Source organism: Mastomys coucha, unplaced genomic scaffold, assembly GCF_008632895.1.
Source record: "Mastomys coucha isolate ucsf_1 unplaced genomic scaffold, UCSF_Mcou_1 pScaffold20, whole genome shotgun sequence".
In the NCBI taxonomy this organism is placed as follows: Eukaryota; Metazoa; Chordata; class Mammalia; order Rodentia; family Muridae; genus Mastomys; species Mastomys coucha.
Genome location: NW_022196903.1, coordinates 107,287,132 through 107,311,777, shown reverse-complemented (window position 1 = coordinate 107,311,777; position 24,646 = coordinate 107,287,132). Strand labels below are relative to the sequence as shown.

Below are 24,646 nucleotides of genomic sequence, written 5' to 3'. Positions count from 1 at the left end.
TTTTATTAACTTCTAATCTAGTTTGATTGTAATTCAAGGACCTAGTTTATATTACTTAAATGTATTTACATTTGTTGACTTTAGGTTGGTGCTGATCCTATACTGAGTGACTTGACTCTCTGGTATTTATTCTCATTATTTGCTTTGGCTCTTAGGTAAGGAGCCAGGTTGTGGGCACTTCATCTTGTTCCTAGACCACAAGGAAGGAGTGTCGTATCACCACGAGGAAGGAGTGTCGATTACCACGAATTGTGTTGTTTGTTATGAGTACTTGACAACTGTCTGAATAAAGAAATTCCTTATATGATTTTTGGTTTTTCGGTGGTTTGGGGGAGGTGAGATTAAAACAAGGTCCTACTAAGTAACTCTGACTGGCCTGGAACTTGTTATGTGAACCACGAGAGCCTTGAACTCACCATAACCTTCCACAGTGCTGGGATCATAGGTATCTATCACCATGTGTGATTTTATGCAGTGCTGGGAATAAAACCCAGGACTTCTTCGTGCATCATAGGCAAGCACCCTGCCAACTGAACCACACTCTCGGCCCCAGGGACTGCCTTCTCATCTTTATGCTGATTGTTAAAATTATGACTAAGTATTGGTCGTATTGAATCTTTTTCTCTATTCATGTTTTGAAGGATTTTTTTTCCTGTTAACATAGTCAATTGTATTGGTTGCTTTGGGGGGTTGTTACATGAAATTAATCCTTAGTTACTCATTTTACAGTCTACTAACATTTCAGGGTTTTTGTTTCTGTTTCCATGAATGTCATTAGTTTTCCATGTTTTTTTTGCTTGTATCAGTCCTGTCAGTTTGCATTTTGGGGGCTCCACTGTTCTCACCACAAACAGTGAACATCCCATTTCAAATATCATTAATGAATTAGAACTGTATGCATGGGTAGAGTAATGTGTGGTGTTTGGCTAGATTTACGGAATGTAGAAGGATTAAGTCAATAAGTAGAAGGGTTAGTTTGTTTGTTTAATTAGTTTAGTTAGTTACTTTGTATCTAATGACTCCAGTGCCCTTTTCAGCATGCAATACTTCAAATTAACTCTCGGTTGCTTTAAACAACACCTGGGGTTGCTGAGTGTTTTCACGTTGTGGTCCTGCAGATGCTCAGACACAGCCTGTCTAAAACTTTGTATCCTTGGACCTACAATTCTCCACTCCCTCCCTCCTTATGGCCACCCTCTCTCCAACTTCTGCTAACCATCTCTCTCAGTCAGTGGTTCTCCACCTATGGACCATGACCCCTTTAGTCAAAAGACCCTTTCAGGAAGATCTTATATCAGATATCCTGCTTATCAGGTATTTACATTATGATTGATAACAGTAGCAAAATTAAAGTTATGAGATAGCAACAAGATAATTCTATGGTTGAGGATCACCACCACCTGAGGAACTATTAAAGAGAGCCAGCATTAGGAAGGTTCAAAACTACTACTAAGCTCTATTTCTGTGAGAAAATACATATGTAAATGAGAATAGTGGGTGTATAGATTTCACTTAGCATAACGTCCTCCAGGCCATCCATGTTTTCAGGAAGGATGCATTTCCTTGCATTTCCTTCTTTTTTTGTGGCTGAATATTACGTGTGTGTGTGTGTGTGTGTGTGTGTGTGTGTGTTAATTTATCCATTGGTAAGGATAAAGTTGAGTCCTTTCTTGGGTGCTGTGAATGGTGGTGCAGGGAACGTGGGAGCTCAGCTGTCCTTTTCGCGTATTGGTTTTGGTTCTTCTGTAAATCACCTTTCCTACATACAGGACTTAATTTACTTTTTTTAAAAAAACTATAGGACTATTCAGGTTTTCTATTTCATTTTGCTTCAGTTTTAGAAGGGTGGAACCCAAATTCTCCACTCAGGATGGCAGCATGAGGCATCTGCAGTGCTGAGCTTCCTGGGCCAGGCTTGCTTTAGCCCGTCAGCATCCTTGCCATGGACATGAGGCAAGGCCAGAAAGATACCTCAATACTTTAAGGGGAAATATGACAAATATACGTATCGGTTTATAACTTAATGTGCCTGCATGCTGTTGATGCTGCTGGGTGTATGTAAGGTGAGGTGTGTGCTGGGGTGCCTGCCTCCCTCATTTCTTGCCTAAAATCCCATCTTTGAGTTAAATCATGTTGGAAATAAAATTTGCCTAGTATCTCCCAACTGCCAGGGGAAGCTGCTATGCACATGGTCACTACTAGATTCAGACTGCAGGGACTGACCTGCAGTTAAGATATATTTCCTTGGAAATAACTGTGCTCTCCCAAAAACCGCAGATCAAGAACTTTCTGGAAGCTATGGACAGTAAAAATAGAATCTGACTCAGAACTCAAAGAATTTCTCCAGAACCTAGATATGGGACTAGCAATTTAAAAATCAAACATAAGGATTATCAAGCCCTAAGTCCCTAAGCTAAAGCCATCTCCTAAGGGATGATGCTCTATGCCCTGAGCATCCTCCTGCCTGGATCTTGCACCAGGGTACAACCAGGGCAGCCTTTGCTGCTCAGGTCACTAGGTGAGTCACCTCCAGCTGGGGTGGGGCAGATGTGGATATTAACTCTAGACTTTTGTTTCTCTTGGGTCACTACCATAGTGTTGGATCTGATGGGTGACTCCTAACCTAAGGGATATAGCCCATAACTTTCCTACCTGCCATTTTTCCATCTCATCTAACCTCGATATCCTTTCTTCTTCCCTCTTCATTATTCCTCTGCTCTTTCCCCCACCATTCCCCCTCCCCATCCTCTCCTTACACTGCTTCTCCTGTTCTCCCCCTCCCTCCAACCCTCTCTCATACTCTCTCTTATGCCTACTCTGCTCCTCAGCAGCTTCAGACACCCCCTCCCCACTCCTCTAGTTTCCTTTCTTGTCAGACAGCAGAACCTTGAAGGAGGTTGCCAGGATACTGGGGTAAAACAGCCACAGAAACATGGATCCTGAATTCTGGAAGGAAGGGATAGAAATGAAACAGATGCAGATCAGTAGGTGCAAAACCAGCCCTCTCAGGTTCAGGCAGCCCTTCCAATGGTGGAAGAAATGACTGAGGGTCTGTGTCCATGCAGCCTAAGCAGGAATTCTCCCGAGATTGCCTTCATGCTTAATAAACTTACCAGGTACTTTTGTCAAGGGCAGTCTATGCGTTCAGTTACAGAGATGGCCACTGGGGGAAGCAGTGCCTTTGGAGAAAGTAAAAACAATAATGAATTTGTGTGTGTGTGTGTGTGTGTGTGTGTGTGTGTGTGTGTGTGTGATGTATGTATCTCTTGATAGACAGAGAGTTTTTTTTTCTCGTTTAGAAACACTTCACTAAAGCACTAGTAACTATCATTCAACTATTCTAAAATCAAGCCCTTGCCTCCAGATTCAGAGTAGAAAAATGGAGACCCCAGCCCATCCTCGATCTTCCCTCAGACTGAGATTTTTCTGGGCGTCTACTATGGGCCAGGTTGCTCCTCTGGTAGTGATAGGAAGAAATGTGCCTACAGAGCCTCCTGGGTTCTGGGCCCAACTGCCTACTTCTTCCAGCGGGGACTTCAAGCTGGTTCCTTTGGGAGCTTTTGACTCATTGGCTATTGGCAGACAAAGTGAGATAACTAAATGTCCTTCTCAGACCCTTTAGACTTTCCAGTTTCCAATACTGACAGCCTCTCTCACCACATTTCTCTCCATTCAAATACAGGAACCTGAGCTGTACTGTGGAAGCACAGGCCTAGAATCCAGCTCTGCAGGGGACGGGCTAGCTGGAGCTACACAGACACTGTCTTCCAAACAGTGTGCACGTGTGTGTACCTACCTGTGTGCATGCAGAGAGGACCAGCAACTAGACGTTGTCCTCTGACTATCATACCTACACTGTGGCACATCCATGTCCACTCATACATGAAGACAGGCAATTTTTAATTAAATAATTTTAATTTAAGTAATTTTAAATTTTAATTTAAATACTTTTAAAGTAATTTAGTTAAATCATTTTTAATTTAATTAATGCTTTAAAAGGTAAGGAATGACCCTCAAGGTTGACTTCTGGCTGCCACACAAGCGTGAGCTTGTCTGGCTTGGTGGCAAGTGTCTTTACTCAGTGAACTGTCTCACTGGCACCACTTCAAATTAAAGAAAATGCTTTTATTAATTCCTTGAGCCTTTAACACTGTACAGTTTGATCACATTGTCTATGTAAAAACCACATCTCCAGTCTTAAAGGGAATAAGACATAACTTATCTCAAGGTCATTTTGAGGGACATGGACTGGGAACCCAGACAGAGGATACTTCAAACTCCATGATCCAACACAGAAGCAGTTTTGTGAAGTTTTATAGTTTTACATAGTCAAGAAAGTCATAAATCAAGGCAAGTTTAAAATGGTGGGCACATTGTGGAGACCATTGCGGCAAGCTAGAAAGGGGGAAACTTTTCCAAAGGCCTGAGATCTCACCTGCCATCGTCTCAGTGTGAGGGTTGGTAGAAGCTCGTGTCTGCTAAGTTAACAGATTTCTAAAGCTTTCTATCTATTAGTCACATAACATTAGTTCAGACACGGAGATGGGCAAGCAGAAACTGTTCTTGAGGGCTAGCACTAGCCCAAGATAAGGGAATTAGCTGGTGGATCCGCAGTATTCCAGTCTCTCAACAGTACCATAGTTTCAGTGACTCAGTCTCTTCAGACACAGCTTCTTCCCCAGAGTCCTCATTCACAGTCCTCCCAATTTGCTTCCCTAACTCCTCCCATATTTTCTCCCATCTCCCCAGCCACATGGCATCTTTATTTTTTAATAACCCATTGGCTCCAAGTGTGCTTTCCATGAACTTTGGGGCCAATCACTGAAGCATATTCAACCTACCAAAAGCTGAGTCTCCCTCTACAAGAATATACTTACTCTCCCACAGGTCCTCAGCCAGGGGTAGAAGCTCATGAACCTTCCCATCCTATGCTGAAATGTTGACTGGCTTGATTTTGTGTAGGAACACATCACTGCAATGAGTCCTACCTGTCACATCGGAAGACACCGGTTTGTTTTGCCCTGCCCAACCCTCTGGCTCTCAATCTTTCCAACCCACTCTCCTGTGATGATCTCTGATCATCTCATCTAATATCCCTGACTGGCCTAGAACTCATTATTAGACCAGGCTGGCCTTGAACTCAGAGATATTCGTGCCCCTGCCACTCAAGTGCTGAGATTAAAGGCAGGTGCCACTGCCTCGACTGTTTTTATAGCTTTTCTCCAGTCGTCAGAATGTGCCCTCCTTCCTTCACAGCTCACAGTTGGTGTTAATCACCACATATGAAGATCGAATCACCCATTAAAATTCTATCAAGGGGGGCTGGAGAGATGCCTCATTGGTTAAAAGCATGTATTGCTCTTGCAAAGGATCTGGGTTCAGTTCCCAGCACCCACATACTAGCTCACAACTATCTGTAACTTCATGGGATCTGACACCCTCTTTTGACCTCCATGGGTACCAGACACATACACAGTACACTTAAATACATATAGACAAAATGCTTATACACATAAAAATAAATAAGTGTTAGAAGAAAAAAAAATGCTATTAAAGAGCCAGTGAGGTAGCTCATTATGTAAAGATGCTGCCCATAAACTTGAACTAATTTTGATGGCTGATGCCCATCAGAGAAGGAGATAACTATATTCTGGAAGTTACCCTCTGATCTCCTCCACACGTGGGCACTTACAAATATCATAAACATACACACTAACAAGGGAGAATTTTAAAACATGACCAAGATCTTTTCCCTTGGCTTACAAATTTGCATTTCCTCCCTCTGGATATTTAAAGCATTAAGAGCACTTGGCTGGACGAGATCTTAACAGAAGAGTCTACAGTGAGTCTTCTCCAGCAACTGCAGATTTCTGGGAACAGAGCTGCTGTACAATCATTGGGCAGCTCAGACCAGCTCTTCCTTGGTGCCAGCTTGTTTGTTTGCCTGGACACCAAATTGTCTCATCAAAGCACATCGGGCTTCCTTTGTGATACTAAAATTCCTTAAGTGTCCTTGGACGCTGTCCAGCCTCCTAAATGCTAGTCACACAGCGGATGCTCGAGCAGCCCTCCGAGTCCACACTCTGCTGCGACGACGCTCCCTTTCCTATCGGCATAGAGATTGTGTTTCACAAACCACTGAAATGAAAACAGGTTTCATAGCCCATGTCCACAAAAGCCTCTCCACTGGGTGAGTGGGCTGTAAACCCTGCTTCTAAATAGCCTTTCAGTGCCGTCGGTTTAATATGCCCAAGATGCCAAGGCAGGAACTGCAAGCTGGAGCCGACCACTGCTACAATGGAGACCTTTCCCTCAATGGCAGCTGCTCTGATTACGACTTCCTTGGATCTGAATTCAAGGTCTTTTATGTTCCTGTTTTTGTTGTTGTTGTTATTGTTTTGTTTTTTTTGTGTGTGTGTGTTTGTTTTTTACTGCTTCAACAAAATTAAATCAGCTTTGGATTTTGAGTCCATGATGTGTTGCATCTGTTTTTAAACACCAGCAGGTATGAAAACTCACACCATTGTTTACAAGTGATAGGAAACCCATTGCCACCGACAGGAGCATCAAGGAAGGACACAGTTCATAAGTCTATCTCGTCACTTAGAATTCATTTACTAGTTCGTGTTTTTACTGGATAACTAATAAGTGCTTCAAATTGGGACTATTGAAGTCTTAGGTTTGCCTAAGGAAAGGATGTGACACATGGAGAAAAAAAATTCACCCGGAAACTAGAATCAGGCCAGGCAATACTTCAAGGCCTTGGGAACAGAGTGATTGTGTTTGTTGAACAGTGAAGGGCAGCTCCCCAGCTGTGTTGTTTGAACTCGGTCTTAGAAGAGGAAACAGTATCCTGGCATTGGGCAGTGGGCAGTGGGCATGTAGAAAGGGGGGTTGATGCATGGAAACATGAAGTGACAGGGCACAATGTCAGAATGATGCCTTCTTCGGGTGTGTCTGGAAACACTGATTTGTTGCTTCTTTCCATAATCTGAGAGGTCACTGTGGGGCCAGGAGTGTACTAGTTTGCCTACATCTTCCATTGGCTCCTTCCTGCCCGCCACCCACCTCTGCTTTGCTCTGGGCCCAGAGCACTAACTCTATAGACTGACTGTAGCTGCAGGCACCATGCCAGCTTTGGGGCAGCATGGGAAAGTGGAGGCCCCAGCAAAGTCAAAGGTATAGGAGAGGTCTCTCTTCCCATGACTATCAGAAGCTATATCGCCATGTTCTCTCTCACTTTCTCTCCTAACTGCCAAGGCTGGCTGTGCCTTCCACTGATTCTGGTTCTCTTTACTGCCCACTGTGCTGGTTTAAATGAGAATGACCCCCATAGGTACATATGGACATGGATAAAGATAAAGATATATGAATGCTTGGTCAACAGTTGGTAAGCTGTTTGGGAAGGATTGGGAGGTGTGGCCTTAGAAGAGGTGTGTCACTGGGAGTAGACTTAGAGGTTTCAAAAGCCCACACCAGGCCCAGTGTCTCTCTGTCTGCTTCCTGTGGATCGAGATGTAAAGCTCTCAGCTACTGTTCCAATGCCATGTCTGACTGCTTCTCACCATGGTGATCATGGAATTGTAAGCAAGCCCCTAATTAAATACTTAAAAAAAAAAAGTTCCCTTGGTCTTCGTTAGCAACAGAACAGTAACTAAGACAACCTCCCTGAACTCTGGGTGCCCCTTTGTTACAAGTTCCTTTTACAAGGTCCTCAGTATCCAGAACCATCTGACTCTTAGACTGCAACCCATGAGAACTGTAGAGAAGTTTCAGCTCTTGTGTGACCCATTATCTGGTCACCTTGAACTTGAAAAGGCAGGAGAATGACTAAACTCACGTTTTAGAAGATTTTTTATTATTATTTCTGTGTGTATATGTGTATGTATGTGTGTGGGTGTGTGTGTGTGTGAGAGAGAGAGAGACAGAGAAGGAGAGAGAGAGAGTGAGTTTATGTGTACCACAGGTATGCAGACATCCTTGGAGGCTAGAGAGTTTCAGAAACCCTGGAACTGAATTTATAGGTGGCTATGAGCCTGTAGGTGCTGTGAACTGAGCCCAGGTCCTCTGAAATAGAAGCCAGCACTTTTAAACACTAAGCCATCTCTGTAGGCCAACATCCCTGAATGGAGGGAAGGGCAGCACTGTTGTCCTGGTAACAGATGCAAGTGCAGTGAGAGAGTAACAGGAGTGGGCAGACATGATGAGTGGGAGAGCCAGGTTGGTGTTCACACCCCAGTCACGATTCCTGAGGTAGGGGTCCAGGAGAAGGCTGGCAACAAGACAAAATATTGAGTTAAATAATGACCATATCAGGCATGTCCTGCCTGAGAGGCATCTGCTGGGGGTTGTGTATGTGGTTCTGGATATCTAGGTCTACTTCAGGTTAGGATGCCTAGGTGGACATTGGGGCCAAACTGGACATGAAACTAAGCTTATGGTAGGGCTAACTAATAAAGAGGTGTTACACTGTGCACCAAAGAAGCCCCACTGGGTGAGACACCACCAGAATAATAGCACACATACGTGGTCCTTAATTATGTTAGGGGTTCATCCATGTAAGCCAATTGTATGCTGAATAGATCTTAGAGCTAGATATGTTTAATATACCTAGCCTACTAGACAGCCCAGCTAAGCCCAGATACCTGCAGCCCTCGCAGAACACTGACTGTGCTGCTGCTGGGTGAGGCTGTCTGATCAAGCCTATTCCAAAGTAAAATACCAGAGAGCTAGGCAGTTTACGGCAGGGTGAAAATCACTACCCCCCCCCCCCAGTGTGAAAGCTGTAATATCTTAATAAGTGGGGTTTGTGTACACAGGACATGCAGGAAGAGGGCCCAGAAGCCCCACATCCAGTGAGGTATCCCCTCATCTCAGCCAAAGGAAGCAGTTGAATTTTTTAATAAAAATTGCTTTATATTTTTAAATTTTATTTTATTATTTTATTTTATTGTGTATGGATGTGTAACTGCATCTGTCTGTGTGCCAGGTATGTGCTTGGTGCCCTCAAAGGCCAGAAGAGGGCATCAAATCTTCAAGAACTAGAGTTACAGATGGTTGTGAGCCCCCGCGGTTGGAAACCAAATGCAGGTAGTTTTAACTGCTCAGCCATCTCTCCAGCCCCAGCACTTGGAATCTTATGCCATTTCCACATCCAAGAAATCTCACTGGATCTGTCTTGTCATTTGTGTATGTGTTTGGGAGGAGGGAAAGTCCATGAGCTAGCTACTCATGTATAATGTTAGTTGTCTTTAATTCCCCAACTAAGCAGTGTAGCTCAAGAGTTAGTGAAATGAAATAGAGAATTTGGGAACTCGGGGGAGGCTCCATCCGAGGTTCCTACAGTGCAGAACCAGCTCTAGCCTGTCATTGCTCTGTTGTGTGTTCTCCACTGCGACTCTCCTGTCCCTCTCTGCTCCCTCTGTATTGATTAGCTCTCCTGGCTTTGGCTCACAAATCAATCTATCACCCCCGCCCTGAGGCTCCCTCTGAAACTGGTATTTTGAGTTGCTAGGAGAGAAGAGGTGACTGTGTGACTGGTTAACATCTGCATTGCCATTTGTGATAGGGTGAAAGATGGGTTGCCCCAGCACACCTATGTCCTCTGCATCTGGCTTCAGTGACAGAGATTTGCCAGGCATCCCAAGTACTTACTGCTGTGGGACGAGAAATGGAGGGAGGACTCTGAATATGAGGTGATCTCAACCTTGACACAAGCATTCTCAAGATAGCTTTATAACTGTGTGGTGTGTTTTGGTAAGGCAGCCACCCACCTGGTAGGTGATGGAGTTGGATCTCTGTTTCATCCTGTGCTGAGTGAGCAGGGCAGGGGTTGGAAAGAGATCCCCAGGCATTCAGACAAATGTGGAAGGTCACAGGAGTCTGGGAAGAGGGTTAGAACTAAGCATGCAGGGTCACCATTCATTTCCTACTTCCTGCATTTCGTTTTTTACACTGAAAGAAGTAGCCCATAGGTGGACAACACTTACTATTCCCTTGAGCCCTGAACATCAAAGATAATCCATTCATTCAAGAAAAGCATTCAGTAGCTGGGCATGGTGGGGAAGGAGGTCCCAATGCCCCAGTACTGCAAAAAACAGGGAGCAGGGAATGAGGGAGGAAGAAGGAAGAGGGGTGAGGGGAGGGAGGGAGAGAGGGATGGAGCGGGTTCCGGTGGGGGAGGCAGGCAGTAAACCCATACCAGTTAATAAGATTACACAGGCATCAGATACCATCTGGCTTATAGGCAATCTCATTCACTCATAAGAGCAGCAGTGCTTGTGGGCCTCAGGGGTGCAGAGAAGTTTGGAACCTTTCCCCAGTTCACAACCACTAGTAGCAAGGATGGGACATAAATCCAGTCAGACACCTCTAGGGACGCTGTTAACCCTCACCTTCCTCTGTGCTTAGTCCCACTTGCCCCCACCTCAGAGTCTAGCACAGAAGCTGAGACATGCCCAGGCAGAGATTACAATACGGCAGACCATGTATGTGACTTGATTTACTTGTCCTAAGAATGAGTTGTGAGCATCTTGTCGTCAGGCTCAAAGCGAGCACTGGCCTCTCAAAGCTGTCAGAGCAGAGCCCCATCTTGCCTTAGAGAGTAATTGCTGCTTGACAACCCCTCTCCTCTACCCTGCTGGCCCTGGTACAGCTTTATCACCAGGAGCCCAGCACGCACTTCTTCACATTTCTGAATCTCCAGGTACAGTCAGGCTCATTCACTCATCAGTCCCTAGGAAGACGTGAACACACAACCAGTGCACAAGAGCCCCGGGCTGTGGCTGCACCCCAACCCCCTGCACTGAGGAGGCTCAAATAAAAGAAATGAATAAAACACAAATGACCCACGCAACACCACCAGGTGAGGGCAGAAACCAGCAGAGCATAAAACAGCAGTGCCGGTCTGTGGACATGTCTGGCTCTCCCTGCATCTTGCTGCTGGTGGTAGGAGGTAGAGGAGGCACCCGCTGACTTGCTAACTGAATGGTTGTATCAGGAAACGTCCATCTTGGAGGAGGCTGGGGGACAGGGTAGGGGTAGGGGGCTCAGAAGTGTCATGGGGGCCTGATGGAGCCAACTCTTGTAAGACTTTTGAGGCTTCCAACCTTGACTCTTCTTGCTTCGTGCTTCCCGCCAGGTAAAGTACCTTGGGGCGTACGCCCACTCACCTGTGAGCATTTTGTCACAAGCCCTTGCAGTGGGGCATGCCATATATCCTTTAGAAGAGTAAGACCATTTAGTTCATGCTCCAGATAGGCAAACTCCACCTTTCATGGTCACTATTGACATGTAGGAAAGCACACGATTGGGTGTACGAAGCCATTGACCCTCGCTGGAATATGGAGGCTGCACTTGGTCTGAGTCCTGTGGCTTTCCTTCCCCCTCCATACTGCCCTCAGGTGAAAGGCTGCCATCCCTTTCTGCCCCTCCTCTGGTTGTCTATGAGTGCCAAAGCAGCATATGGACTTCACTTCACTGGCAGCCCTTACTGGAGAGGGACATGTTGTAGTTGGAGTACACCAGCCAGAAAAAGGATGAGAGTGGGAGCGTTCAAGCCTCTCCAAGCCACATTCACTGCCTGCTAGACTCCTAGTTACCACCTTCACCTGTTCCTACTGTCTCAACTGGCCCACCTCTGCATGGCTCCTTGTCCTACCATAACTGTAGTGCATTGTGACTGTGGTCCTCTGTCGAGTTCCCTGTGTTGTTGAATGGCTTGCCATGATCCACTCTGCCTCGGTCCCAGCTGCCCTCTTGAATAAATGAGCAAATGCTTGGGGAACTCCTGACCATATCTGCATGCTGTAGGTGCTGTAACCTGTGTGGTTTTTAAATTGTGTCTTCCTTAGACACCAATGGCAACCACCATTATGCTTTCACTGTTCTCTGTAGCATCCTCCGTGTAGTCTTCTGCCCACCTGAGAAGCAGGCACCAAACCATCACTCCTTTCTCTCTTACAGACAAAAACCTGAGGCTGAAGAGGTCAACCCTCTGGTCAATGTCAGATAACTTGTGAAGGATGAACTAGGGATTTGACTTGTCATGTCTGGTCCAGTGTTCAGGCTGTCTTCAGCATTACTTGAGGGGAACACATCCCCCGAGATACTTTCCTGCAGCTTTCCAAGCTGACCGTCAGCCCAGTCCCTTTCCTCTTAGCCACTCTAGGCAGGCTAAGGCGCTGGATATCAGCCTGTGCTTCCTGCCTGTAGAACATCCCTTGTACTCCATAGGAATGTTCTGGGTGTGTTTGTGCCCAGCCCAGACCCAGGCCCACTGTCTTCTCTCACTCCCACCAGCTCTGCAAAACTCTCTGGTCACAATTCTGGGACCCTGAAAGCTGGCTAGAAGTCTGGCTCTGTTCCCTGGTTATTTCCGGAGGAGAAATTACACTTCATTGCCTTTAAATGTATTTAATTGAGCATTTGTTCTGGCTGAGTCTACCGCGGAACTGTGTGTGTGTGTGAAATAGGAGAGAAAAGATGGCTGAGGGCCCCTGCTTGCCTTGAAAGGAACCAGCCCGGGGAACCTGACTGTCCTGCTTCCCTACCCTGATGGCTGCTGAGCTGAAGTCTGAGGGAGGCAGTGTGGATGGAGATGAGCATCACACAAAGGCTCAGAGGCAGCAGCAGCAGCGTGGGTGAGTTCTGATGGCAGGCACAGTAGGGGTGACTGGGCTCTTCAGACCCTTCCCATTTTAGGACACATTTCCTTGCTCCTTCCAATATTGTAACCCATAGCTGCCGCACCACTGCCTCTCAGGATTTCCCAGTCTCTAAGTCCACCCAGGATAGAACACAGAGGCAGCCTAGCCACTGGTATCAGCCAGCCCTCCCTACATCCCCGAGCCCGGATGATAATCAGAGAGCAGATGCTGTTAACCTTGCTTCCTCATCTGAACCTTTGCTCAGTCCCATTTCTCTCCTGGGGCAAAGCCCCTACTGGCATTTTGGCCAGGGTTTCCTGCTCTCTCAAAGAGCTCTTGTTTGGGGTAGCAGAGAGTAGCTTTCTAGCAGATGGGTAAAGCAAGGGCACCCTCTCTGGTGGGTATACCTTACCTGAACCCTCCATGTGGTTTACAGCCCACACACCTGATTACTGATATGGATGCTTCATCTTTATCACCACCCATTCATTCATTCTCTGGTCCTTCCACTGTCAATGGATAGTGAAATGAAACTCCCTATCCTGAGATATCCTGAAGGGAACACATCCCCTCGTGAGGCTTTCCTGAAGCTTGTGGGCCCTGCTCCCCTTGAAGAGGCCTCTCTGAGGTCCCCCTGGGATGGCTTCTCGGCCCTTGGCTCTAGCCCAGCTTCCCCCAAGGCAATTTCTGGCCAGGCGGGTAATAGATTTCTGTCTCCCTTTTGAGAGCCTTTTGTGTGCCCTTAAACTCAGAGCCAAAATGTCCCCCACCTTCTGAAAAATAAAAAAGCTGTGTTTCTGGCCCCTGCGTGAGGAGACTTGGGGAGCTGGAGACCCTGGGGGCACGCTGGCCCAAGTTTGCCTTCTGCTAACTGCCCACCCTCTTCCCCGCGCTGTGCTGCACAAAGCTCGCTTGTGGGGCACCGATGAAGCAGCTAATTCGGTGCTCACCGACTCAGGGTCACCCACCCTGCATTTCCTGGCCTGTGATTTATGAGGTGGGCTGGCCTGCCCCCACCCCTGCCTTGTCCAGGAGCCACAAGAATCCTCCCTGGAAGGCCTGAGATTGAGCACTCTGCCTCGGGCTCCAGAGGTTAACTGAAGCCATGATTCCTACTTAGGTATAAAGAAATGGAGCCTCATTCAAACTGACAGACTTGGGTGTCCTTTGTGGCGCATGGGTGGGCAGAAATATCCTCAGCAGGAGCCCAGGGTTCTTCATACCTTGATACATAATATTTAAATACTGTCAGCCACTCAAAATCGCCCCCTGTGTTGTACTTGTTTGGGTGTACAATTGTGTAAGTGCACGTCCCTACACGTGCATGTGTGGAGATCAGCAGTCAATGTCTGAGGTCATCCTCAGTCACTCTGTCCCTTATTTTGTGAGACAAAGTCTCTCACTGGAGTTTGCTGGTTTTGGCTAGGCTGATGGCCAGTGAGCCCCAGGGGCCCTCTTATCTCTGCCTTCCCAGGTCTGGAATTACAGGCTCGAGCTGCTGTGCCCAGCTCTCTATAGTAGGTGCTGGTGAGCCAGAACTGGGTCCTCATGCTTGTGCATGCAGCAAGCAACTGATGAACTGAGCCATATCCCTGGGTCCCTGATTGCCCCCCTAATGCCTCCTTTCTAGTTATAAAACGGGCAGCAGCACACTCACTAAGACATACGTGAGCAGTGGGCATGCCAAGCTCCCTCGTTTGACAATAGCAATCTCTAAGAACCCCAGAGCACCATACAGTGGCATAGACACACATAGTTCTTAGGATCCAGTAAAAACACTACAACTTCAGAAAACATTCACTAAGGCACCCACCGAGACCCCTTGAAGTCTGTAGGAAGGGTCCACCTCAGGAATCCTGAGACCCAAAGAAGACTCAGCTCTGCGCTGCATCAGCAGGAAGGGCCCCATGGCTCCCAGTGGAGTCTGAGAAACTTTTCAATATGAATGCCAATGGGATTGTGAAGTTTTTCTAGACTGAGCCTTTCGTCATTTGAATGAGAGCAATGAGGTTCAGAAGGAAATGGGTTCACACAGCAGAATGGTACAGCCTTTCATGAAACATAGGAGGAGAGAAGAAATCAGGGGGGCTTAGGCATCCAGAGACCATTAGAGCGGGAGAAGGAAGGTCTCTAGCCACTTGAAAACTGATATAAACTATCTAAAAGTGAATATGATCTGCAGCACAGGCTGTGTATCTGGCATCTGCCCTTTGTCAGGGTTATGGTTCTCCTGGCCTCTCCTGTCCTAGAGCGAGGTTGAACCTCAGTATATCATGGAGATATCGTCTCTGTGAAGCACGTGTTCTGGTCTGTCACCTAGGTACCTGTTGGGCCACCTCTCCTTTCACTGGTGTGTAGATCACCTTGTATGTGATGGGCACTCTGTGTAAGGTATTTCTGAAGGCTCCAAAGCCCTCACTCGGGCAGTTCACCTTGAGCACTTTGGGAGTCCACCACATAGGAGCATTCGAGGGACTCAATCTTCCCAGTCCTCATTAAGTCAGTCCTAGCATATTACAGTCAAGCACAACTGTAATAAGAGTGTGCCTGGCTCCTCTGGCATGGAGAAGATGGAAAACTTCTGCCCTAGTCCCTTTACCACTCCCTTATCACTTTTGAACACCTCCCCCCCCACCCCAGCCCCCTTACCTGGGTTCTATTCCTAAGGTCCTTGCTTGCAGCTGATTTTTTTTTTAAAAAGTCACTTTTAAAAAGTTACATGTTGAGCTGATGGATGGTTTCATTCCCTATGGCTTCTGGATAAAGAGGAGGCTTGGGAGAATGAAGTGAGAATTGGACCCCAAAATGTAGCTAGGGCTGTCACACATCTGTCATTGTGCCTAGGGTTCCCTCCAGGAAAGCTGTGCTCCTCCCCTCAAGGAATCAGTACCCCATGGTTGTTACTGCAGGTGCCCTGAAGCCCATCACATCTGTGCACAGCCCTGAGCAGTTCTGCAGCGTTCCACTTATCCAGTTACACCCTCGTCTTTGCCTGAGCCCAGAGGAGCCATGCCTGCTGACTTTGTAGGCTCACTTTCATGTCATAATCCCACCCTTTATATCCTCAAGCCTGAGGCCCATCTCACATTTCTATTTCTAAGGCATCAGAGGCTCTACTCCTCACGGGTCCCTCTTAGCACAGTGCTGTCTTAGCACCCTGGGGGAGGGCACGGCAGAGGGCTCCGGGAGACAAGGACAGCAGGGGTCACAAGTGTGGTGATGATTGATAGAAGATATTTTTTGTCAGAGGTCAAGACAGGAAGTCCAGATTGTGAACGCATACGAAGATAGGCTCCTGCCATCGCTGAACACCTCTTCTGAGGTTGGACATGCATGACTCTGCTGCCTAACTGTCCCTAGAGTGGGGCTAGAAAGATCTCATGGAAACTATTTCTTTGACATTTTGACTGAGCTGTTTTGCCTCTAGGTGGGTGACTCAGTGTGTGTGTGTGTGTGTGTGTGTGTGTGTGTGTGTGTGTGTTGAGCACGGATGTGCAAGTCACGTCCCCCAGAGCATTTCCGTCATGCACCCAAGTTCTGAGAGGATGGTTTAAAGGTTAGGTGTCTCCTCCAGGAAAGGCAGCTGTTTGTCTTGCCTGAGCAAAAATGGATGCACTTACAGTTTCTGATGGGCCCTGCCAGCCAGAGCGGAAGGGAGAGCTCATGCGCAAAGGTCAGACTTAAAACATGCCTAAATACTTCTGAAGAGAAAAGTACAACACAGGAGGAATAATTCAAACACAGATGGGTAGCTTGAATCCACAACCTGGATGTGCAGCTTAGTAATTTGTGGCACGTGTGTTTCCACCAGCTGCATCCGTCTGTCCGTCCGTCCATCCGTCTGTCAGCAGGCTGAGTTGCACTGAGGTAACAAGCAGCCCCTCCAACCTTGCAACCCAGTGGATCCTTTGTCACCTAAGTCTTGTTTGTCCGCAGTGTGACAGCTTCTCCCTGTCACATCACTTCACTCTGGGATCCAAGCTGCTGAGTGGGCCTGTGGAATATGGCTGCCTGGTGATAAGAAGAAAACAGGCAGGTTAGATGGCTCAGTGCATAAAGGTGCTTGCTGCTAAGCCTGATGACCTGAGTTTGCTTCGAGGGACACACATGGTAGAGGAGGGAGCCAACTGTCAAAAGTCATGCTCTGTGAGCCCTTGCATACACACACCCCACCAACATTCACACCTAGACAGCAACCAAGGAAGACACCTAGTACTAATTTCTGGCCTTCACAGATACCTGTGCATATGTGTCCACGTGCGCACACCCATATGTACAACTTCACGCTTATAAACACGCATACGTGTGCACCACACATATGCAAAAGGAGACAGCGACCTTGGACACTTACAATGTTAGCTACGCATTAGAGTCACCCAAGGACCATTTTTAAAAATCCTGAGTCCCAGGTCAGTAGGTCAATATGTCAGCATCTCTGAGGGTGAGACTCCGTGTAGGTGTTTTCTACAGTTCATCTGCTTGTTCCAACAGGGAGCCAGGTTTGGTGACTACTGCTGGGTGCTGATAAATCAGGGTTCCAGCAGGCTTGCTCCTGGATTATAACTGTGATACTTGGGAAGGGGTTAGGGTCGGTTGGTATCCTTTCCCTATACCTGCTAAGCTGGTAAAATGCTAGCAGGATGCCCAGGGTGGTGCTGTAGGGCTGAAGAGCACATCTACCCCAAAGTATGGAAGGAGTCAAAGTTTTGCTTCCAGCAGAAGCCCTGAGCCATGTAGGTACGCTCACAGTGATGACATGCTTTTGTGAGGACTTGGGACATGGAGCTGAGGGATCACTCTGTCCCAGAGGCCTGAGCTTCTGCCATGGGTGTATACTGTGCCTCTGTCATATTTGTCCCATAATGACAAAACACAGGGGCCCATTTGCCCTGACACAGTTTGGGCTCCTTTGTTAATGTTAGGATGTCCTTCATTGCCTTCTGCATCTTTCTGGGGCCCTTGAGGAATGCCCTGGCTCTCAGATTTCTTACATCATGAACTTGTTCCTAAGTAGTGTCTAGGAGAGCTAGCTATTCCTCAGACCCTTTTGCCTCCTCAAATAGAGTCTCTTGTCCAAATTCACTGTTCTGTAGGCCCTGTGCTCAGACCTACCACAATCTAAGGATCCTATTTAACGAGGTAGTCTTCATCCCCCACATCAAGTAAGAGACTGTGGCAGTAAGAAAAGCCATGGCCCTGGTTTGAGGACACTTTCCACTGCCCCCTGCTGTGGACAGAGATCTTCTTGCCATACAGCAGAATGCTAACTTAAAAATAACTTTGAGATTTTGATGGCTGACTTCACAGCACACCCAAATGCTCCTGTAGATCCTCAGAACACAGACGTTCTCAGGACTTGGCCCAGGCTTTTCTCTTTGAGGTCCTTGATGGGGTTTGGAAGGAATCGGGGAGGGATCCTGACTAGAGCCCTAGAGGAAGAGAACCTGGTGGATGTCACTGGGTATGACAGCCAGGGTCATAGCCAGGGTCATAACCTGTTGTCCCCACTTAGCACAAGGGACAGATTTATCTATAGCTCCAACTGTCCCCCAAAAGCTTGGGGTTGGTGCTCCCTCACCTCAGTGTCCCTGTCCCCTAAAAGCTGGGGGCTGATGCTCCCACACCTCCATGTCCCTGTGATTCATCCCTGCAGCAGGCATGTGCCAGGTACTTAATATCATGGTACAGCCATGTCCCTGGTCACAGCTGACCCTACTAGCCTCCAGGCTTCAATTGTCCATCCAGTTTGCCAGAGTGTGGAAGCAGGACAGCCTTTAGATCCCCTTAACACATGAGGTGGGGCTGGGGATACTGGCACCAGTGTAATGAGTGTCTGCTTTACCGTGGTTGCTGAAGAAAGAGAAAATTAAAACGTACCTTTTGGATTACAAAACAGAATTGGTTGCCTTTACACCTCATGGTGGGAGAAACATTTCTGTCATCTCAATATCTAGCCCCTTGCCTTTCTGGGGCTAGTCCTTCCTTAGATGATGGAAGAGCTAGAGGGAGCTAGGGCCCACGGGATGGACAAGGACAAAGACAGGGAAGGAAGGATGCATGGTGTGTCTGCAACTTGAAAGGCCCAACAGAGTGTGCTCTCTCTTTCTAAGGTGTACGGCTGTAGAGCACCTATGTGTTGGAATTGATGGAGCCATCTGCAAACAATGTGTTCTAGACCTTCTCTGATGCTATGCTGGGTTTTTGCTCAGTAGCCACAAGGTAATTGGGGCTGCTCAGGCACAATCAGACAGATCTGGCTTGTGGTAATTGCCTGTAGGAGCTCCTCATGCTATGTGATACTTAAGTATAGATGTCAGCTCAACTGGATTAAGTTAGGGTAGCCACACAGCCTGCTAAGGATACTTCTGTGTGGTCTGTAAGCATAATTCTAGGAGATATTGACATGTGAATATGTGGGTGGGAGCATCTCTACTCAAGACAGACAGCACCAATCAATCAGCGAAGGCCTGAAATTATCAGGGAAGTAGGCTGTCCTGGAGCAGAGTCTTTCCTGCTTGCAGACATTGTAGCTTCAGGTTTTCTGGCCTTTGGACTTCTGCTCTCATGCCAGCACCCTTGGGTGCTCATGCGCTCTACCATGTACAGAGATGCTAGGGCTCAGGACTAACACCTAGGCTCTCTAGCATTCAGGCAGCCTCTCGTGGAACTCCTCAGCCTCTGTGATCACAAGAGCCAATGCTCCCAAGAAACACCCTTTCCTGCATCACTCACTGTATTTGGGTATCTGTCCACTGTTGTCTCTGGAGTCCCCCGACCACTGTGCTGTAACGTGCTTCCTGTGGGTCCATTCTTCTTCCTCTGCTTGCTTCCCACTTCTCTGCTGTTGTTTGTCACTGACCCCTTGTTCCAGTCTTTGCTTCCGGGAGGACCCAGATCCAGCAAGAGGTGAGAGCTTTGTGTATTTGAATAAGCATTTTGACCCTGAAAGTCTAAGTTTTCTCATCTGATATTTCTATGTTTCTTGGGTTACAGGCACATTACTATAGACAAGTAGCCTGGGAATGAGGTGTTGTCTATAGATTGGCATCGCAGTCTTTGTGTTTATTTGTTTTGATTTTTCAAGACAGGGTTTCTCTGTGTAGCCCTGGAACACTCTCTGTAGACCAAGCTGATCTCAAACTCACAGAGATCCGCTGGTCTCTAGCTCCTGTTAAAGGGAGTATGAAAGGTGTGCACCACCACCACCACCCAACCCCCAATAGTCTTTAAGTAATTTGTTATGGATTCTGTGCAATGCATCCCAGACAGGAATGCATAATGACCCTATAACACTTAATATTACACAATAAATATCCACATAACCTTTCTAGCTGAGGCATGGTCACTATCAATCTCTCCTGTGCACACCTGTGCTCAGGAATCCTTTGAGGACTGTTCCCAGAGGTGAGTCACAGGAGGCCCCTGACGGGGAGCCTTGCAAGTGACCAGAGCTCAGCCACTCCTTATGGTTGAATGTTGATGACCGATGCCCCTCCCCTCCAAGGCAGAGGACTCAGGTTGAGTCCTTCTGAGGACTCAGGCCAGGCGCCCTTCTGAGTGGTCAGGACTGGGCCAAGCCCAGCCCTAGAGTAGGTAGGAGAGGCCAGTACCCCAGGCCTTAGCTGTAGGGGCAGGAGCTGCCACCCCGTGGATTCTCAGTGTCCCTGCTATGTTCTGTTCATGCTGTTATCTAGCCCAGAACCACCTGTTTCCTACTCCGCTCCCCTTTTTCAGTCAGAGGCAGGGCAGGAATCAGCAAGGGTCAGGTGAGGGAGACCTTCCAGCAGGGGCTTCCGGAGGAGGGGGACAAAGGGATGGCCTGGAGTTCCAGCCCCTGGGCAGACCCGTCCTCTCCTCTCCGGGGCGGAGGTGGATCTTGGGCCCATGAATCGTGGCCAGCGGATGAGGTTTTTTGTTCAACTTACGCGTCCCCAGCCCAGGGCCCAGCCGCCGAGAGAGGCTCTTTCCTGAGAGGCCGGACTTTCCCACAGGAACAAAGTGTGGCTTGTTTGCCGGGCATGAATCTTGGCTTGGGGCAGCCAGGCCAGGCTTGGCGCTGCCCGGCAGCGGCCCGGCGATATCACTCAGGCACATTCCGCCTTCCCCACAGCTGGGGCTGACAGCAGGAAGCTGCGGGGAGCCTCAGGACAAAGGCGGAAAAATGGGCCACGTTTATTCATTCACTGACCAGCCTGGGCCTGGTTGGCCCATGGGCCCGTCTCCATGGCAATGGAAGGCCTTGGTGCTCTTGGTTGGCTCCCCTGTGACCACGGCCCCCCGTGACCACACCCCCAACACAGGCAGAGCATCATGGAGACAGAAGCTTGCCTGGAGCCTCTACCTCATAGTTGGGGACCCCGGGGAGATGCGCCGCCGGAGTCTAGAGCTAGAGTTGAGTTCCAGAAACCAAAGATCTGGCCACACCTGGCAGAGAGAGAGAAAGGCAAGAGACTCAGGTCTTCACAGTAACGGAGCACCTACGGATGTGCTGGTTTATGGATGTGTGTATCGCGCTCACTCTGCTTGCTCACACAAATTTCAACCTCATAGCTTTCCAAAATGTACTCCTGGGGTGTTTGGCACCCACAAGCCTCACAGCCACGGGGGAGACTCATGGTGAAGAACAAAACTCCAGTCGGTACATCTTTGCAGGCACTGACTGAGTCAAAACTTCCAGAGACTGTACCTTGGGTTTTTTTTTTTTTTTCTTTCTAAACATAGTTAAGCATAGTAAAACTTTGGGATGGGGTTGCCAGGTGACAGTTATCATGATGCTTTAGACATGGCTACACAGAAACTCCCAAGCAGGGTAGCAAAGCAGCAGCCTTTGCAATGCTAGTGAATTCTTTTATCTGATAAACAGAGCTCAGGGCTAGGGCCAGAGGAAGGATCTGTGACCAGCAGAAGGATAGATTCTATTGGTGGAGGATGGGGTCTCTTTCACAGGAATGGGTTCTATTCACTGAGAGACAAAGCTCAGGATTAAGCCTAACAATACTCAGGATATAGGGTGGGGGTGTCGGGGGTCCAGGTGGGGGCTGGGTCCTCTTAGAGTAACAAAAGATCCCCAGGTGGTCGGATCACTTTCACCTGGTATTCAGGTAATCTGGTGTCCTTCATTTCCTTCCTTTGAATAAAATAGACCCTAGCGATTGACAATCCTGGTTTCTCCAATACTTACTCTAAGCTGTGCTTCCTACACTGGGGGAGAAGGTGCCAGGGAGGCTTCCCAGAGGTACTGCTAAGGCCACTGGGTCTTGAAGCATGCAGTGCTGAGTGGAGGCCGGGCAGAGGCAGCACTAAAGTCTCCAAGGGCCTGTGCCCACAAAGGGCCTGTCTCTATGCTGCCCCATGCCTCCGACTGTTGTCTTCTGTGCCTCCACTCCAGACTCCTCCCACCTTTCAAGACTGACACTTTTTAATTCTGATTCTACAAAATGGCCTGAGTGGACCTCACCTGGTTGTCGCCCCTAGGAGGGAAAGAGAGAGAGAGAGAGAGAGAGAGAGAGAGAGAGAGAGAGAGAGAGAGAGAGAAGAGAAAATGGAAGGAGGGATGGAGAGAAGGAAGAAAGGATGTATGAGATTCAAGGCAAAGTCCTGGGATGAAATGGGGGTGGGGTACTAAAGATGCAGTGTCAGCGGCAGCAACAGCTTGAGAACTAATGAGAACATAAATAGCTCCTGTATAGTGTGAGGCATCCTTGAGCCCTGCACCCTCATAGCCACAGCTAACCAGCACGAGAGATCCTCTGTCCTCAGACCCCTCAATGGATGAGGCAGACATCAGCTAGCAGAGCAACATCCAAGAGGACATTGCATTCAGCTCCCCTGGCCTTGACTTCGTGCTCCCTAAGGCCAGTGCTCATGGGACACTCCTGTTCACTCCATTGGCCAGGGCAGATGTGACTGTCCACCACCCTCAGCCACTTAATACCAGTGAGAAAGCAGAGGACAGAAGTCCCACTGTGACCCAGATGCTGACATATGGACACGTTCCTCCTCCTGTGGTGGTGGTGGTTGTTATTGCTTTCCTTCCTTCCACTACTATTTTCTGCTTCCTGATCGAAGGAGAGAGTCACCCCCTCCTCCATGTGATCTAAAGACATCAGGCTTCACCAAATTCAGCCACCCCGTCCTCCCCCAACACACCCCCCCCCAGCTCCCAGCCTTTCCTGTGGCTTCCTGAAGCATGAATGGATGCTGCTGTTACAAATGCGCCCTGACAGCTGCTGACAAGGAGAGGCCAGTGATGTTCATTCAGCCCTGCTGGGCAGAGGGGACTGCTGGAGAGCCTGGTGAGCCACTGTAGCACGAGATCCACTAGGGCAGCACAGGAGGGGCACATACCTTCACAGATGACTCAGGGTTCCAGGGCACGGCTGACCCAGCTCTCTCTGACCTTGCATTTTCTTCCACTGCTAAGACCCATGAAGCCTCACTACCAGACCACCAGACATTTTCTTTTTCTTTCTTGTTCTTTGCTAACCCAAGCCTGGAATCCTGTCATATCTTTACCATCAGTGAGTACCAACAATCTACTACCAACCTGCCTAGACCATTGCCTGTAGCCTACTTCCAAACAGATGTGTCCCTCATATCCGTGGGCCTTCCTTCATCTCACTGGCACCCTAAGAAAACATTAGTAGTGGATTGCTGACATACCCCACATTTGTCAGATCCTGCATCAGTTGCAGTCAACCCCACCAGCTGGGCCTTCCTCCCTATCACCCACAGACAGGCATTGTTAGCATCCAAAGCCTGTGGTGACTCATGGGTGGGTCTCAGAGACCTGTTGCCAGGGTAACAGCCACCATATTCCCAGAATCCATTGGGCTCACCTCCCACCTTTACCTGCAGCCACTGCTTCAGAACCCATACATATACACGGGGGAACAATGTCTGGAGCTATATATACCTGCACAGGCTCAAAAAACCTCTGCACATCTTTCCTAAGAGAGGCAGCCTGCCAGTCTGTCTCCTAGAGAAGAGACTGAGCTCAGGTCTGTTTCACCCCAGGTTGAGTCAGTCAACTAACACAGCCAGCCATGAATTCAATGAGAAAACCTCAGCAGTCCATTATCAATGTCTGCGGAGGGCACCGGAATGGGTAGTAGAGGTACGCGCGACTTGAATTTTATTAATCTCTACATAGTACAAAACATAAGGTTTATAGTAAGTTCTTTTATACGATTTATTTATTGCTGGGCAGTGGTGGCGCACGCCTTTAATTATAACAGTTGGGAGGCAGAGGCAGGTGGATTTCTGAGTTCAAGCACAGCCTTGTCTACAGAGTGAGTTCCAAAACAGGCAGAGCTACACAGAGAAACCCTGTCTCAAAAAAAAAAATTGTTATTTATTTATTTTATGTATATGATGAGTACTTTATCTGCATGTGCATCCATATCCCAGAAGAGGGCATCAGATCCCTTTACAGATGGTTGTGAGCTACCATGTGGTTGATGGGAATTGAACTCAGGACCTCTGGAAAAGCAGCCAGTTCCCTTAACTGCTGAGCCATCTCTGCAAGCCGCTTAAGTTCTTAATTATATAAAAAGGCAAGCTAGGAAGGAGAGTGCCATGTCTAGAAGCAGCTGAGTGAGGAGGCAGAGGTAGTTCCTCTTGCGGTTCACTCCACAAACTGGGTCTGAGGTGTCATGGGCCCAGGCTGGCTCTTCCAATGCTTGATTTGTCCTGTGTTTGTTTCCCTTCTTCAAAATGATGAGATGTGTCAACTTAAGATCTGGAAGGTCTGACCTCAGGGTTCCTAAATAGTGTTCCCAGCCTCTTCTCACCCTGCAGTGGCTTTCATTTTACAAGCCCCAGAGGCAACTGTTTGAAAGACAGACCCTAGAGCTCAAACTGTCTTTATTGAAAAGTTTTGTTGTTGCTTTGTTTTTAGTTTTTCTCCAATGATGGTAATGGAGCCCAGGGTCTCACACACACTAGGCAAGTGTCCTGCCCCTGAGCTGCATCCAATCCATTAAGGCTGTTACTAACTT

The 24,646-nt window shown here is 48.0% G+C and overlaps 1 long non-coding RNA gene across 5 annotated transcripts; it reads right to left on the bottom strand.

Annotated features, from left to right (window-relative positions):
- Positions 1-7,902: 7,902 nt before the first annotated feature.
- Positions 7,903-23,378, bottom strand: LOC116098292. 5 transcript variants are annotated; one of them, XR_004121793.1, is made up of 5 exons: positions 22,995-23,378; positions 20,573-21,071; positions 16,414-16,658; positions 9,774-9,882; positions 7,903-8,272 (listed from the first exon to the last, which is right to left on the bottom strand). It is a non-coding gene; the product is annotated as an uncharacterized LOC116098292 (long non-coding RNA). The 5 variants fall into 5 exon arrangements; XR_004121789.1 differs by lacking the exons at positions 7,903-8,272; positions 9,774-9,882 and having other exon boundaries at positions 15,865-16,658; XR_004121791.1 differs by lacking the exons at positions 7,903-8,272; positions 9,774-9,882 and having other exon boundaries at positions 15,865-16,658; positions 23,194-23,378.
- Positions 23,379-24,646: the final 1,268 nt, after the last annotated feature.